The sequence below is a fragment of the Cyprinus carpio genome, chromosome A17, assembly GCF_018340385.1.
Source record: "Cyprinus carpio isolate SPL01 chromosome A17, ASM1834038v1, whole genome shotgun sequence".
In the NCBI taxonomy this organism is placed as follows: domain Eukaryota; kingdom Metazoa; phylum Chordata; class Actinopteri; order Cypriniformes; family Cyprinidae; genus Cyprinus; species Cyprinus carpio.
In genome coordinates this window covers 19335060-19348463 of record NC_056588.1, presented here as the reverse complement: position 1 = coordinate 19348463, position 13404 = coordinate 19335060, and the positions used below count along the sequence as shown (strand labels likewise).

Sequence of the window (13404 nt, the reverse complement as noted above, 5' to 3'; positions counted from 1 at the left end):
TGCAGCTGCCCTCGCTTACGGCCATACCACCCTGAGCGCGCCCGATCTCGTCTGATCTCGGAAGCTAAGTAGGGTCGGGCCTGGTTAGTACTTGGATGGGAGACCGCCTGGGAATACCAGGTGCTGTAAGCTTTAGTTTTTTTTTCGTCAAAATTGATCTAATATACTGCACATTAGGGTGGCTGATCTTTAAATAGCCCACACTTTGCAGCAGCCCTCGCTTACGGACATACCACCCTGAGCGCGCCCGATCTCGTCTGATCTCGGAAGCTAAGCAGGGTCGGGCCTGGTTAGTACTTGGATGGGAGACCGCCTGGGAATACCAGGTGCTGTAAGCTTTAGTTTTTTTTGTCTATATGGCTCTAATACATTGCGCATTAGGGTTGCTGATCTGATCTTTAAATAGCCCACACTTTGCAGCAGCCCTCGCTTACGGACATACCACCCTGAGCGCGCCCGATCTCGTCTGATCTCGGAAGCTAAGCAGGGTCGGGCCTGGTTAGTACTTGGATGGGAGACCGCCTGGGAATACCAGGTGCTGTAAGCTTTAGTTTTTTTTTCTCTATATGGATCTAATACATTGCGCATTAAGGTTGCTGATCTTTAAATAGCCCACACTTTGCAGCAGCCCTCGCTTACGGCCATACCACCCTGAGCACGCCCGATCTAGTCTGATCTAGGAAGCTAAGCAGGGTCGGGCCTGGTTAGTACTTGGATGGGAGACCGCCTGGGAATACCAGGTGCTGTAAGCTTTAGTTTTTTTTTTTAATCAAATATGGATCTAATACATTGCGCATTAGGGTTGCTGATCTTTAAATAGCCCACACTTTGCAGCAGCCCCCGCTTACCGCCGGCCATACCACCCTGAGCGCGCCCGATCTCGTCTGATCTCGGAAGCTCAGGAGCTAAGCAGGGTCGGGCCTGGTTAGTACTTGGATGGGAGACCGCCTGGGAATACCAGGTGCTGTAAGCTTTAGTTTTTTTTTTCTATATGGATCTAATACATTGCGCATTAGGGTTGCTGATCTTTAAATAGCCCACACTTTGCAGCAGCCCTCGCTTACGGCCATACCACCCTGAGCGCGCCCGATCTCGTCTGATCTCGGAAGCTAAGCAGGGTCGGGCCTGGTTAGTACTTGGATGGGAGACCGCCTGGGAATACCAGGTGCTGTAAGCTTTAGTTTTTTTGTCTATATGGATCTAATACATTGCGCATTAGGGTTGCTGATCTTTATTTAAATAGCCCACACTTTGCAGCAGCCCTCGCTTACGGCCATACCACCCTGAGCACGCCCTATCTCGTCTGATCTCGGAAGCTAAGCAGGGTCGGGCCTGGTTAGTACTTGGATGGGAGACCGCCTGGGAATACCAGGTGCTGTAAGCTTTAGTTTTTTTATCTATATGGATCTAATACATTGCGCATTAGGGTTGCTGATCTTTAAATAGACCACACTTTGCAGCAGCCCTCGCTTACGGCCATACCACCCTGAGCGCGCCCGATCTCGTCTGATCTCGGAAGCTAAGCAGGGTCGGGCCTGGTTAGTACTTGGATGGGAGACCGCCTGGGAATACCAGGTGCTGTAAGCTTTAGTTTTTTTTGTCAATATGGACCTAATACATTGCGCATTAGGGTTGCTAATCTTTAAATAGCCCACACTTTGCAGCAGCCCTCGCTTACGGCCATACCACCCTGAGCGCGCCCGATCTCGTCTGATCTCGGAAGCTAAGCAGGGTCGGGCCTGGTTAGTACTTGGATGGGAGACCGCCTGGGAATACCAGGTGCTGTAAGCTTTAGTTTTTTTCTCTATATGGATCTAATACATTGCGCATTAGGGTTGCTGATCTTTAAATAGCCCACACTTTGCAGCAGCCCTCGCTTACGGACATACCACCCTGAGCGCGCCCGATCTCGTCTGATCTCGGAAGCTAAGCAGGGTCGGGCCTGGTTAGTACTTGGATGGGAGACCGCCTGGGAATACCAGGTGCTGTAAGCTTTAGTTTTTTTTCTATATGGATCTAATACATTGCGCATTAGGGTTGCTGATCTTTAAATAGCCCACACTTTCCAGCAGCCCTCGCTTACGGCCATACCACCCTGAGCGCGCCCGATCTCGTCTGATCTCGGAAGCTAAGCAGGGTCGGGCCTGGTTAGTACTTGGATGGGAGACCTCCTGGGAATACCAGGTGCTGTAAGCGTTTAGTTTATTTTGTCAATATGGACCTAATACATTGCTCATTAGGGTTGCTGATCTTTAAATAGCCCACACTTTGCAGCAGCCCTCGCTTACGGCCATACCACCCTGAGCGCGCCCGATCTCGTCTGATCTCGGAAGCTAAGCTAAGCAGGGTCGGGCCTGGTTAGTACTTGGATGGGAGACCGCCTGGGAATACCAATACCAGGTGCTGTAAGCTTTAGTTTTTTTCGTCAATATGGACCTAATATACTGCACATTAGGGTGGCTGATCTTTAAATAGCCCACACTTTGCAGCAGCCCTCGCTTACGGCCATACCACCCTGAGCGCGCCCGATCTCGTCTGATCTCGGAAGCTAAGCAGGGTCGGGCCTGGTTAGTACTTGGATGGGAGGCACCGCCTGGGAATACCAGGTGCTGTAAGCTTTAGTTTTTTTTTCTATATGGATCTAATACATTGAGCATTAGGGTTGCTGATCTTTAAATAGCCCACACTTTGCAGCAGCCCTCGCTTACGGCCATACCACCCTGAGCGCGCCCGATCTCTCGTCTGATCTCGGAAGCTAAGCAGGGTCGGGCCTGGTTAGTACTTGGATAGGAGACCGCCTGGGAATACCAGGTGCTGTAAGCTTTAGTTTTTTCGTCAAAATTGATCTAATACATTGCGCATTAGGGTGGCTGATCTTTAAATAGCCCACACTTTGCAGCAGCCCTCGCTTACGGCCATACCACCCTGAGCGCGCCCGATCTCGTCTGATCTCGGAAGCTAAACAGGGTCAGGCCTGGTTAGTATTTGGATGGGAGACCGCCTGGGAATACCAGGTGCTGTAAGCTTTAGTTTTTTTTCTATATGGATCTAATACATTGCGCATTAGGGTTGCTGATCTTTAAATAGCCCACACTTTGCAGCAGCCCTCGCTTACGGCCATACCACCCTGAGCGCGCCCGATCTCGTCTGATCTCGGAAGCTAAGCAGGGTCGGGCCTGGTTAGTACTTGGATGCGAGACCGCCTGGGAATGCCAGGTGCTGTAAGCTTTAGTTTTTTTGTCTATATGGATCTAATACATTGCGCATTAGGGTGGCTGATCTTTAAATAGCCCACACTTTGCAGCAGCCCTCGCTTACGGCCATACCACCCTGAGAGCGCCCGATCTCGTCTGATCTCGGAAGCTAAGCAGGGTCGGGCCTGGTTAGTACTTGGATGGGAGACCGCCTGGGAATACCAGGTGCTGCAAGCTTTAGTTTTTTTGTCTATATGGATCTAATACATTGCGCATTAGGGTTGCTGATCTTTAAATAGCCCACACTTTGCAGCAGCCCTCGCTTACGGACATACCACCCTGAGCGCGCCCGATCTAGTCTGATCTCGGAAGCTAAGCAGGGTCGGGCCTGGTTAGTACTTGGATGGGAGACCGCCTGGGAATACCAGGTGCTGCAAGCTTTAGTTTTTTTGTCTATATGGATCTAATACATTGCGCATTAGGGTTGCTGATCTTTAAATAGACCACACTTTGCAGCAGCCCTCGCTTACGGCCATACCACCCCTGAGCGCGCCCGATCTCGTCTGATCTCGGAAGCTAAGCAGGGTCGGGCCTGGTTAGTACTTGGATGGGAGACCGCCTGGGAATACCAGGTGCTGTAAGCTTTAGTTTTTTTTTTTCAAAATGGATCTAATATATTGCACATTAGGGTGGCTGATCTTTAAATAGCCCACACTTTGCAGCAGCCCTCGCTTACGGCCATACCACCCTGAGCGCGCCCGATCTCGTCTGATCTCGGAAGCTAAGCAGGGTCGGGCCTGGTTAGTACTTGGATGGGAGACCGCCTGGGAATACAAGGTGCTGTAAGCTTTAGTTTTTTCGTCAAAATTGATCTAATACATTGCGCATTAGGGTTGCTGATCTTTAAATAGCCCACACTTTGCAGCAGCCCTCGCTTACGGCCATACCACCCTGAGCGCGCCCGATCTCGTCTGATCTCGGAAGCTAAGCAGGGTCGGGCCTGGTTAGTACTTGGATGGGAGACCGCCTGGGAATACCAGGTGCTGTAAGCTTTAGTTTTTTTGTCTATATGGATCTAATACATTGCGCATTAGGGTTGCTGATCTTTAAATAGCCCACACTTTGCAGCAGCCCTCGCTTACGGCCATACCACCCTGAGCGCGCCCGATCTCGTCTGATCTCGGAAGCTAAGCAGGGTCGGGCCTGGTTAGTACTTGGATGGGAGACCGCCTGGGAATACCAGGTGCTGTAAGCTTTAGTTTTTTTGTCTATATGGATCTAATACATTGCGCATTAGGGTTGCTGATCTTTAAATAGCCCACACTTTGCAGCAGCCCTCTCTTACGGCTATACCACCCTGAGCGCGCCCGATCTCGTCTGATCTCGGAAGCTAAGCAGGGTCGGGCCTGGTTAGTACTTGGATGGGAGACCGCCTGGGAATACCAGGTGCTGTAAGCTTTAGTTTTTTTTTTGTCTATATGGATCTAATACATTGCGCATTAGGGTTGCTGATCTTTAAATAGCCCACACTTTGCAGCAGCCCTCGCTTACGGACATACCACCCTGAGCGCGCCCGATCTCGTCTGATCTCGGAAGCTAAGCAGGGTCGGGCCTGGTTAGTACTTGGATGGGAGACCGCCTGGGAATACCAGGTGCTGTAAGCTTTAGTTTTTTTTGTCTATATGGATCTAATACATTGCGCATTAGGGTTGCTGATCTTTAAATAGCCCACACTTTGCAGCAGCCCTCGCTTACGGACATACCACCCTGAGCGCGCCCGATCTCGTCTGATCTCGGAAGCTAAGCAGGGTCGGGCCTGGTTAGTACTTGGATGGGAGACCGCCTGGGAATACCAGGTGCTGTAAGCTTTAGTTTTTTTTTCTATATGGATCTAATATATTGCGCATTAGGGTTGCTGATCTTTAAATAGCCCACACTTTGCAGCAGCCCTCGCTTACGGACATACCACCCTGAGCGCGCCCGATCTCGTCTGATCTCGGAAGCTAAGCAGGGTCGGGCCTGGTTAGTACTTGGATGGGAGACCGCCTGGGAATACCAGGTGCTGTAAGCTTTAGTTTTTTTTGTCTATATGGATCTAATACATTGCGCATTAGGGTTGCTGATCTTTAAATAGCCCACACTTTGCAGCAGCCCTCGCTTACGGCCATACCACCCTGAGCGCGCCCGATCTCGTCTGATCTCGGAAGCTAAGCAGGGTCGGGCCTGGTTAGTACTTGGATGGGAGACCGCCTGGGAATACCAGGTGCTGTAAGCTTTAGTTTTTTTGTCTATATGGATCTAATACATTGCGCATTAGGGTTGCTGATCTTTAAATAGCCCACACTTTGCAGCAGCCCTCGCTTACGGCCATACCACCCTGAGCGCGCCCGATCTCGTCTGATCTCGGAAGCTAAGCAGGGTCGGGCCTGGTTAGTACTTGGATGGGAGACCGCCTGGGAATACCAGGTGCTGTAAGCTTTAGTTTTTTTTTGTCAATATGGACCTAATACATTGCGCATTAGGGTTGCTGATCTTTAAATAGCCCACACTTTGCAGCAGCCCTCGCTTACGGACATACCACCCTGAGCGCGCCCGATCTCGTCTGATCTCGGAAGCTAGGCAGGGTCGGGCCTGGTTAGTACTTGGATGGGAGACCGCCTGGGAATACCAGGTGCTGTAAGCTTTAGTTTTTTTTTTCTATATGGATCTAATACATTGCGCATTAGGGTTGCTGATCTTTAAATAGCCCACACTTTGCAGCAGCCCTCGCTTACGGACATACCACCCTGAACGCGCCCGATCTCGTTCTGATCTCGGAAGCTAAGCAGGGTCGGGCCTGGTTAGTACTTGGATGGGAGACCGCCTGGGAATACCAGGTGCTGTAAGCTTTAGTTTTTTTGTCTATATGGATCTAATACATTGCGCATTAGGGTTGCTGATCTTTAAATAGCCCACACTTTGCAGCAGCCCTCGCTTACGGCCATACCACCCTGAGCGCGCCCGATCTCGTCTGATCTCGGAAGCTAAGCAGGGTCGGGCCTGGTTAGTACTTGGATGGGAGACCGCCTGGGAATACCAGGTGCTGTAAGCTTTAGTTTTTTTGTCTATATGGATTCTAATACACTGCACATTAGGGTGGGCTGATCTTTAAATAGCCCACACTTTGCAGCAGCCCTCGCTTACGGCCATACCACCCTGAGCGCGCCCGATCTCGTCTGATCTCGGAAGCTAAGCAGGGTCGGGCCTGGTTAGTACTTGGATGGGAGACCGCCTGGGAATACCAGGTGCTGTAAGCTTTAGTTTTTTGTCTATATGGATCTAATACATTGCACATTAGGGTTGCTGATCTTTAAATAGCCCACACTTTGCAGCAGCCCTCGCTTACGGCCATACCACCCTGAGCGCGCCCGATCTCGTCTGATCTCGGAAGCTAAGCAGGGTCGGGCCTGGTTAGTACTTGGATGGGAGACCGCCTGGGAATACCAGGTGCTGTAAGCTTTAGTTTTTTTGTCTATATGGATCTAATACATTGCGCATTAGGGTTGCTGATCTTTAAATAGCCCACACTTTGCAGCAGCCCTCGCTTACGGCCATACCACCCTGAGCGCGCCCGATCTCGTCTGATCTCGGAAGCTAAGCAGGGTCGGGCCTGGTTAGTACTTGGATGGGAGACCGCCTGGGAATACCAGGTGCTGTAAGCTTTAGTTTTTTTGTCTATATGGATCTAATACATTGCGCATTAGGGGTGCTGATCTTTAAATAGCCCACACTTTGCAGCAGCCCTCGCTTACGGCCATACCACCCTGAGCGCGCGCCCGATCTCGTCTGATCTCGGAAGCTAAGCAGGGTCGGGCCTGGTTAGTACTTGGATGGGAGACCGCCTGGGAATACCAGGTGCTGTAAGCTTTAGTTTTTTTTTTCTATATGGATCTAATACATTGCGCATTAGGGTTGCTGATCTTTAAATAGCCCACACTTTGCAGCAGCCTTCGCTTACGGCCATACCACCCTGAGCGCGCCCGATCTCGTCTGATCTCGGAAGCTAAGCAGGGTCGGGCCTGGTTAGTACTTGGATGGGAGACCGCCTGGGAATACCAGGTGCTGTAAGCTTTAGTTTTTTTTTTCTCTATATGGATCTAATACATTGCGCATTAGGGTGGCTGATCTTTAAATAGCCCACACTTTGCAGCAGCCCTCGCTTACGGCCATACCACCCTGAGCGCGCCCGATCTCGTCTGATCTCGGAAGCTAAGCAGGGGTCGGGCCTGGTTAGTACTTGGATGGGAGACCGCCTGGGAATACCAGGTGCTGCAAGCTTTAGTTTTTTTGTCTATATGGATCTAATACATTGCGCATTAGGGTTGCTGATCTTTAAATAGACCACACTTTGCAGCAGCCCTCGCTTACGGCCATACCACCCTGAGCGCGCCCGATCTCGTCTGATCTCGGAAGCTAAGCAGGGTCGGGCCTGGTTAGTACTTGGATGGGAGACCGCCTGGGAATACCAGGTGCTGTAAGCTTTAGTTCTTTAAGTGAATATGGATCTAATACATTGCGCATTAGGGTTGCTGATCTTTAAATAGCCCACACTTTGCAGCAGCCCTCGCTTACGGCCATACCAACCTGGTGGCGCTAGTGAGTAATACAGGAAGTGAGTTGGCAGTTTGAGCAGTTGGTGAGAGAGGCTCACCTCTTTTGATTTGTGTTTTGTTTATTATTTTTTTTTGGAAAAGCTTTATTTTGTTTTTTTAGTTTGATTTTTTTTTTCTCCTCCCAGCAGCTCACGCTGTTTGGGGGGGGCAGTTTTTTTTGGCTTTTTTTGCTTTAATTTTCAAAATGGACAGATTACCGGCAATGACCACAGCAATGGCACGAGAAACACGGAGTGGGAATGAAATCGATCTTGAACAAAGACACAGAGATGGACATGAAAAAGAAACAAAGAAGGAAACCTGGAAAAGAGTTTACAAAAAGGAAGCAACAGTAACAGTGGACTTAATGGATTTGGATGATGTGAGAGAAGTGGATATTATAATCTCAGTAACAGAAAAAGTTGGAGAAGGGAAAATCTTGGCGGTTCGACCGAAACAAACAAGATGTTATGAGGTGACTTTGGAGACCGAGAGAAGACATCGAGGAGCTGATGAATGGAATAATAATCAAAGGAAAAACCTGTGAGCTAACAAGACTGTCAAAACAGAGATTTTGTTGTTTTCTTTTATGCATCTCCCTGTTTACATGGACGATGAGGACATTTTAAAGAAATTGGAAGGATGGGGAGTTCTCCCCATCTCTAAAATAAAGAGAAGGTTTTATCCTGGCACAAATATTGAAGACGGAACAAGATTTGTAAAAACAAGATTCCCCAGAGAAGTGATCTCACTCCCGTATAGCACCAAGTTTGTCACAGCAGAAGGACCACAGTACTTTCGGGTCATGCATAGCCAGCAGGTAAAGACATGTAGGTTGTGCATGAGCCCAGAGCATATGGTGAAAGACTGTCCGCAGTTTATATGTTACAAATGCAATGAAAGAGGACACATGGCGAGGGACTGCAGGGTGGTAAAATGCCCGGATTGCGAGGAGGTGCTAAGCAAGTGTGAATGCTGGATGGGAAACGAGGAAGAAGATGAAGAAGGTGTGAGTGGGCAGATGCATGACGGTGAAAAGGAGCAAGAGGAAGGAACAACAACAACACAGATTAATGAAACCAACGAAAATAAGGACAAAGGAGAACAGAGAAAAGAAAGTTACATACAGGATAAACAATCACAGCAAGGGGGTGAAGCGGAGATGCAAATTGCAGAGACCGTTGAAATACTTTTAGACAAAATAGAACATCAAAGGATTGTAAATGAAGAACAGACTGTTGAAAGGGGCAGTGAAGAGGAAAAGGAGGACAAAGCTGGGATACAAATGAAAAGAAGAAGATCGATCAAGGTAAAACCAAGTTTGGGCGGGGTAAGGAAAAAAGTAGTTAAAGAGGACTTGTTGAAAAATGTAAACCGATTTGAACTGTTAAAGGACATGGGGGAGATCGAATGATAAATGATGGTTTTTATGAATACTTTTTTCTGTCTTATGCTCATAAAGTTGGTAACTTTTAATGCAAGAGGACTTCAAGATGTTAGAAAGTTTGATAAAGTAAAAGAAATGTGTAAAAAAGAAGACATAATAATGCTACAAGAAACAAATTGGACAGATAGGTCTATAAATGAAATGAGGAAAAGGTGGAATGGTGGAATTCTGTATAATAATGGTGATGAAAGAAATGGTAGAGGTGTGGCAATTTTAATAAGGGAAAACAGTGGTGTAAGCTGTAAAGAAATATACAAAGATGAAATAGGGAAATGTTTGATAGTGGAAATGAGTTACGAAGAGAAGAACATACTACTGGTCAACATACATGCACCAACGAAAAAAGAAGAAAAGAGATCATTTTTTAACACTATCAAGACAATTGTGAGGAATTATAAATATATAATTATGATGGGGGATTTTAATACAGTTTTTAGCAGACAAGATATAGCGGAGGGTATGGGTTTCAAAAGTGATACAGGAAGGAAAGAGTTAAGATCACTAATGGAGGAAAACAATATGATGGATGTATGGAGGGAAAGGAATGAAAACAAAAGAGAATACTCGAGAAGACAAATAGTAGGAAATTTCATTTATCAAACACGAATAGATATGGTTTTTATGTACAAGGAATTTAGAATGTTTTATAGAGAAGTTAAGGTATGAAGAAACGAGTTTAAGTGATCATAAGCCTTTTTTTGTACATTTGGATTGGGATGTTGGGAAAAGAGGGCCAGGGGTATGGGTTTTTAAATACAGACATTTTAAAGGATGAGGATTATGTGGCAACAATAAAAGATACAATAAAAAAAGAAAAAGAGAATGAAATGTATTTTAGAGGACAAAAGGATCTGGTGGGAGAACTTGAAATTTTTATTGAAAAAAATCACTATTAGTTATTGTGTGTTAAAACAGAAATGCAAAAAGAATAAAGAAAAAAGAAATAAGAGAAAGACTGGAGAAGCAAGTAAATGATGAAACAGAAGATATTCAAAAAATAAAAGAAATACAAGAAGAGCTGAAAGAGATAGAAGAGAATAGATATAAGGGGGCAATGTTGAGGTGTAAAGCTAAATATCTGGTAGAAGGAGAAAAATGCACAAAGTTTTTTTTTGATCTTGAAAAAAGAAAAGGAAGAGTTGAAACTATAAAAGAAATACGAAAAGAAAATGGTAAAATGGTACAAGAATGTGGGGAAATTTTAGAAGAGGTAAAAAACTATTTTGAAAAATTGTTTAGTACGGAAGGAGTAAAGGAGAGAGAAAAAAGGGAATTAATGGAATTAATAAAAATTAAAGTAAGTAAAGAGGAGAAGGAAGAATGCGATCAGACAATAAGTAAAGAAGAAATAGAAAGTGCAATAAATGAATTGAACAAAAAGAAAAGCCCGGGCATTGATGGTTTAGGAAGTGAGTTTTACCAAACTTTTAAAGACCTTTTAGTAGATATTTTAAGAGATGTTTATGATGAGATTTTTGAAAAAGGAGGAATGATGTTAAGAATGGGAATGGGATTGATGAAGGTAATATACAAGAAAAAGGGGGAAAAAAAATGAATTAAAAAATTATAGACCTATCACAATGTTAAATACTGATTTAAAGATTTTAGCAAAACTTTTAGCGAATATATTAAAACAGATAATGCCAAATATAATTACAACAAATCAGGCATATGGAGTAAAAGGGAAAGACATTTCGGATGTAACAATGAGTATAAAAGACACAATAAGGTACATGAGAGATAAAAGTAAAGGAGGTTATGTAATTAACTTAGATTTTGAAAAAGCTTTTGACAGGGTGGAACACGAATATTTATTTGATATTTTAAAAAGTTTTGGGTTTGGGGAGAATTTTATTAAATGGATTAAAATTTTTATACAAGGGAGCAATGACAACAATAAAATGTAATGGGTTTTTAACAAAATGTTTTAGGATAACACGATCTATAAGACAAGGGTGTCCTTTATCAGCCCTGCTATATTCATTGGTGGCAGAACCGCTTGGACTAGCCATAAAACAAGAAAGGGGAATTAAAGGAATAGAGATTGAACAAACAGGAAAAGAAAGAGAGTAAAATTTTTCAATATGCTGATGACACTACCATTTTTGCTAGAGAAGAAGAAAGTGTCAAACAAGTAATGGAAATAGTACGGAGATTTTGCAAGGGGTCAGGAGGAAAAATAAATGAAGAAAAAACTGCATATATGAGATTTGGGCAGACAACAGACTTAGAAGAGAATTTTAAATTCAAGGAAGTAAAAGAAATGAAGATTTTAGGAATTTTAATGGGTAAAGATGAAGATAAAGTGAGAGAAATCATGTGGGAAGAAATAGTGGGAAGCATTGAAAGAAGACTGAACTTTTGGAAATTGAGGGCACTAAATTTAAAAGGGAAGGTTTTAATCTTGAATGTTTTAATGACTTCAAAATTGTGGTATTTTTTATATATGACATCTATGCCGGTGTGGGTGGAAAGAGGGTTGAAAAGATGTTTTTTAGATTTTTTATGGGTAGGGAAACCAGCTAGAATTGCGTACAATACTTTAATAGGGATGGAGGGAAAAGGAGGTTTGGGTTTAATCGATGTTGAGCAAAGGAAGAATAGTCTGAGAGTCAAATTAGTCAAAAAGTATCTGGATGAGGGAAACAAAGCAGAATGGAAAACAACAATGGGGATTTTTTTAAACAAATGTGGGAATTTGAATCTGGGAGATAATGTGTTATGGATGAGAACAAAAGAATGGATAACAAAGGGGTTGCCAATGTTTTATAAAGAAGTTTTAAGGGCTTGGGGAAATTTTTTAATTACTGTTCAATACAACGTACATGGAAGAGAAAACATCTTAAATCAGCCATTATTCCTAAACACCGGCATTTTAAACCAAGGGAAGGAAATATATTTTAAAGAATTGATGGAAGTTGGAATAGTCAAAGTAAGAGATGTTTTATATGAATATAAAGAAGGCTTTTTACCAATGCAGTATATAGTAGATGTTATGGAGGAAGCAAAGGAAGAATTTAATAAACAAGAACTAAAAACTAAGTATGAAATTATAAAAAATGCAATACCCAAAGAATGGATAGAAAAGGTTGAAACTATGGAAGGGGGGAAAGAAGAAAAGGATGTGTACGTAATACTGGGAGAGAAATTGTGGTTTTTAAAAGAATGTACAGTGAAAATGTTTTATGTTTTTTTTTTTTTCAGACATGATTTTTAAGAAACCTGTTGCAAACAAATTTTGGCAGAAGACATTTGAAGGTTTAAAAGAAGAAGATATTTGGAAAAACATGAAAGGGGAGATAATTGAGGTCAAATTGGAAAATTCTGAGTATTATATCAGACAAAGGGTGCTGTTTACTGATGTTATACTTAAAAAAATTGGGATGGAACAAAGTGCCATATGCAAAGTATGCAATGAGGAAGAGGAAGATTTTTTACATGTGTTTCTACACTGTAAGGCACTGAAGGATTTTAAGGAAAAATGCAAAACTATAATTGTAAACCTGGGAGGGGAGCAAGATCAAGAGGTTACAGAATTGGATAGGATCATTATGTTAGGGTTTGATGAGAAGGAAAAAAACAAAAAGGAAAAAAAGGTGATCAATCTGTTTATAATGTTAATGAAAAAAGTCATCTGGGAAAGAAGAGGGATTGCAAAACAAGAAGAAATTATAATGGATGTGTGGTGTTTGTTTAAAAGACGTTGGAAAAGGTATATAGAATGTTTGTATTGTTATTTTAAACAGGAACAAAAAAATAAGGAATTTGATAAAGTGTTTACTTCGGAGGTTTACTCAATTTTGAAGGAGTTTGAAATAGCATTTCCAGGAACAGAATGATGTGGGGGAAAAATATCTATTTAATCATATGAATGTCTTTGTTTTTTATTTTATTTTTTATTTTTAATTGGGATGTAAATTTCTTTTCTTAGAAGAGATGTAATGTATAAAAAAAAAAAAAAAAAAAAAAAAAAAAAAAAAAAAAAAAAAAAAAAACCCTGAGCGGCGCCCGATCTCGTCTGATCTCGGAAAACCCGAGCGCGTCTGATCTCGTCTGATCTCGGAAGCTAAGCAGGGACGGGCCTGGTTAGTACTTGGATGGGAGACCGCCTGGGAATACCAGGTGCTGTAAG

General features: G+C 43.7%; 36 non-coding genes and 2 pseudogenes across 36 annotated transcripts; all 38 read left to right on the top strand.

Moving 5' to 3' along the window:
- Positions 1–13: 13 nt before the first annotated feature.
- Positions 14–132, top strand: LOC122148317. Its single transcript, XR_006162262.1, has one exon. It is a non-coding gene; the product is annotated as a 5S ribosomal RNA (ribosomal RNA).
- An 87-nt stretch (positions 133–219) lies between these two features.
- Positions 220–338, top strand: LOC122148349. The gene has a single exon (XR_006162294.1). It is a non-coding gene; the product is annotated as a 5S ribosomal RNA (ribosomal RNA).
- Positions 339–428: 90 nt separating this feature from the next.
- LOC122148348 lies at positions 429–547 on the top strand. Its single transcript, XR_006162293.1, has one exon. It is a non-coding gene; the product is annotated as a 5S ribosomal RNA (ribosomal RNA).
- An 86-nt stretch (positions 548–633) lies between these two features.
- LOC122148428 lies at positions 634–752 on the top strand. The gene has a single exon (XR_006162370.1). It is a non-coding gene; the product is annotated as a 5S ribosomal RNA (ribosomal RNA).
- A 94-nt stretch (positions 753–846) lies between these two features.
- LOC122148448 lies at positions 847–973 on the top strand (annotated as a pseudogene).
- Positions 974–1058: 85 nt separating this feature from the next.
- Positions 1059–1177, top strand: LOC122148482. Its single transcript, XR_006162411.1, has one exon. It is a non-coding gene; the product is annotated as a 5S ribosomal RNA (ribosomal RNA).
- An 88-nt stretch (positions 1178–1265) lies between these two features.
- Positions 1266–1384, top strand: LOC122148387. The gene has a single exon (XR_006162332.1). It is a non-coding gene; the product is annotated as a 5S ribosomal RNA (ribosomal RNA).
- An 84-nt stretch (positions 1385–1468) lies between these two features.
- Positions 1469–1587, top strand: LOC122148481. The gene has a single exon (XR_006162410.1). It is a non-coding gene; the product is annotated as a 5S ribosomal RNA (ribosomal RNA).
- An 85-nt stretch (positions 1588–1672) lies between these two features.
- On the top strand, positions 1673–1791 carry LOC122148480. The gene has a single exon (XR_006162409.1). It is a non-coding gene; the product is annotated as a 5S ribosomal RNA (ribosomal RNA).
- Positions 1792–1875: 84 nt separating this feature from the next.
- Positions 1876–1994, top strand: LOC122148347. Its single transcript, XR_006162292.1, has one exon. It is a non-coding gene; the product is annotated as a 5S ribosomal RNA (ribosomal RNA).
- An 83-nt stretch (positions 1995–2077) lies between these two features.
- Positions 2078–2196, top strand: LOC122148304. Its single transcript, XR_006162249.1, has one exon. It is a non-coding gene; the product is annotated as a 5S ribosomal RNA (ribosomal RNA).
- Positions 2197–2282: 86 nt separating this feature from the next.
- Positions 2283–2412, top strand: LOC122148441 (annotated as a pseudogene).
- An 85-nt stretch (positions 2413–2497) lies between these two features.
- On the top strand, positions 2498–2618 carry LOC122148407. The gene has a single exon (XR_006162351.1). It is a non-coding gene; the product is annotated as a 5S ribosomal RNA (ribosomal RNA).
- An 84-nt stretch (positions 2619–2702) lies between these two features.
- Positions 2703–2823, top strand: LOC122148414. Its single transcript, XR_006162358.1, has one exon. It is a non-coding gene; the product is annotated as a 5S ribosomal RNA (ribosomal RNA).
- Positions 2824–2907: 84 nt separating this feature from the next.
- On the top strand, positions 2908–3026 carry LOC122148408. Its single transcript, XR_006162352.1, has one exon. It is a non-coding gene; the product is annotated as a 5S ribosomal RNA (ribosomal RNA).
- An 83-nt stretch (positions 3027–3109) lies between these two features.
- Positions 3110–3228, top strand: LOC122148396. Its single transcript, XR_006162341.1, has one exon. It is a non-coding gene; the product is annotated as a 5S ribosomal RNA (ribosomal RNA).
- Positions 3229–3312: 84 nt separating this feature from the next.
- On the top strand, positions 3313–3431 carry LOC122148316. The gene has a single exon (XR_006162261.1). It is a non-coding gene; the product is annotated as a 5S ribosomal RNA (ribosomal RNA).
- Positions 3432–3515: 84 nt separating this feature from the next.
- On the top strand, positions 3516–3634 carry LOC122148433. Its single transcript, XR_006162376.1, has one exon. It is a non-coding gene; the product is annotated as a 5S ribosomal RNA (ribosomal RNA).
- Positions 3635–3718: 84 nt separating this feature from the next.
- LOC122148371 lies at positions 3719–3838 on the top strand. Its single transcript, XR_006162316.1, has one exon. It is a non-coding gene; the product is annotated as a 5S ribosomal RNA (ribosomal RNA).
- Positions 3839–3924: 86 nt separating this feature from the next.
- LOC122148379 lies at positions 3925–4043 on the top strand. The gene has a single exon (XR_006162324.1). It is a non-coding gene; the product is annotated as a 5S ribosomal RNA (ribosomal RNA).
- An 84-nt stretch (positions 4044–4127) lies between these two features.
- On the top strand, positions 4128–4246 carry LOC122148479. The gene has a single exon (XR_006162408.1). It is a non-coding gene; the product is annotated as a 5S ribosomal RNA (ribosomal RNA).
- An 84-nt stretch (positions 4247–4330) lies between these two features.
- On the top strand, positions 4331–4449 carry LOC122148478. Its single transcript, XR_006162407.1, has one exon. It is a non-coding gene; the product is annotated as a 5S ribosomal RNA (ribosomal RNA).
- Positions 4450–4533: 84 nt separating this feature from the next.
- On the top strand, positions 4534–4652 carry LOC122148337. Its single transcript, XR_006162282.1, has one exon. It is a non-coding gene; the product is annotated as a 5S ribosomal RNA (ribosomal RNA).
- Positions 4653–4739: 87 nt separating this feature from the next.
- On the top strand, positions 4740–4858 carry LOC122148346. The gene has a single exon (XR_006162291.1). It is a non-coding gene; the product is annotated as a 5S ribosomal RNA (ribosomal RNA).
- Positions 4859–4943: 85 nt separating this feature from the next.
- LOC122148345 lies at positions 4944–5062 on the top strand. Its single transcript, XR_006162290.1, has one exon. It is a non-coding gene; the product is annotated as a 5S ribosomal RNA (ribosomal RNA).
- An 84-nt stretch (positions 5063–5146) lies between these two features.
- Positions 5147–5265, top strand: LOC122148344. The gene has a single exon (XR_006162289.1). It is a non-coding gene; the product is annotated as a 5S ribosomal RNA (ribosomal RNA).
- Positions 5266–5350: 85 nt separating this feature from the next.
- On the top strand, positions 5351–5469 carry LOC122148477. The gene has a single exon (XR_006162406.1). It is a non-coding gene; the product is annotated as a 5S ribosomal RNA (ribosomal RNA).
- Positions 5470–5553: 84 nt separating this feature from the next.
- Positions 5554–5672, top strand: LOC122148476. Its single transcript, XR_006162405.1, has one exon. It is a non-coding gene; the product is annotated as a 5S ribosomal RNA (ribosomal RNA).
- Positions 5673–5758: 86 nt separating this feature from the next.
- LOC122148413 lies at positions 5759–5877 on the top strand. The gene has a single exon (XR_006162357.1). It is a non-coding gene; the product is annotated as a 5S ribosomal RNA (ribosomal RNA).
- An 85-nt stretch (positions 5878–5962) lies between these two features.
- LOC122148324 lies at positions 5963–6082 on the top strand. The gene has a single exon (XR_006162269.1). It is a non-coding gene; the product is annotated as a 5S ribosomal RNA (ribosomal RNA).
- Positions 6083–6166: 84 nt separating this feature from the next.
- LOC122148475 lies at positions 6167–6285 on the top strand. The gene has a single exon (XR_006162404.1). It is a non-coding gene; the product is annotated as a 5S ribosomal RNA (ribosomal RNA).
- An 86-nt stretch (positions 6286–6371) lies between these two features.
- Positions 6372–6490, top strand: LOC122148474. Its single transcript, XR_006162403.1, has one exon. It is a non-coding gene; the product is annotated as a 5S ribosomal RNA (ribosomal RNA).
- Positions 6491–6573: 83 nt separating this feature from the next.
- On the top strand, positions 6574–6692 carry LOC122148472. The gene has a single exon (XR_006162401.1). It is a non-coding gene; the product is annotated as a 5S ribosomal RNA (ribosomal RNA).
- Positions 6693–6776: 84 nt separating this feature from the next.
- Positions 6777–6895, top strand: LOC122148468. The gene has a single exon (XR_006162397.1). It is a non-coding gene; the product is annotated as a 5S ribosomal RNA (ribosomal RNA).
- An 84-nt stretch (positions 6896–6979) lies between these two features.
- LOC122148360 lies at positions 6980–7100 on the top strand. Its single transcript, XR_006162305.1, has one exon. It is a non-coding gene; the product is annotated as a 5S ribosomal RNA (ribosomal RNA).
- An 85-nt stretch (positions 7101–7185) lies between these two features.
- On the top strand, positions 7186–7304 carry LOC122148457. Its single transcript, XR_006162388.1, has one exon. It is a non-coding gene; the product is annotated as a 5S ribosomal RNA (ribosomal RNA).
- An 87-nt stretch (positions 7305–7391) lies between these two features.
- Positions 7392–7511, top strand: LOC122148419. Its single transcript, XR_006162363.1, has one exon. It is a non-coding gene; the product is annotated as a 5S ribosomal RNA (ribosomal RNA).
- An 84-nt stretch (positions 7512–7595) lies between these two features.
- LOC122148452 lies at positions 7596–7714 on the top strand. Its single transcript, XR_006162386.1, has one exon. It is a non-coding gene; the product is annotated as a 5S ribosomal RNA (ribosomal RNA).
- The last annotated feature ends 5690 nt before the right edge of the window (positions 7715–13404 follow it).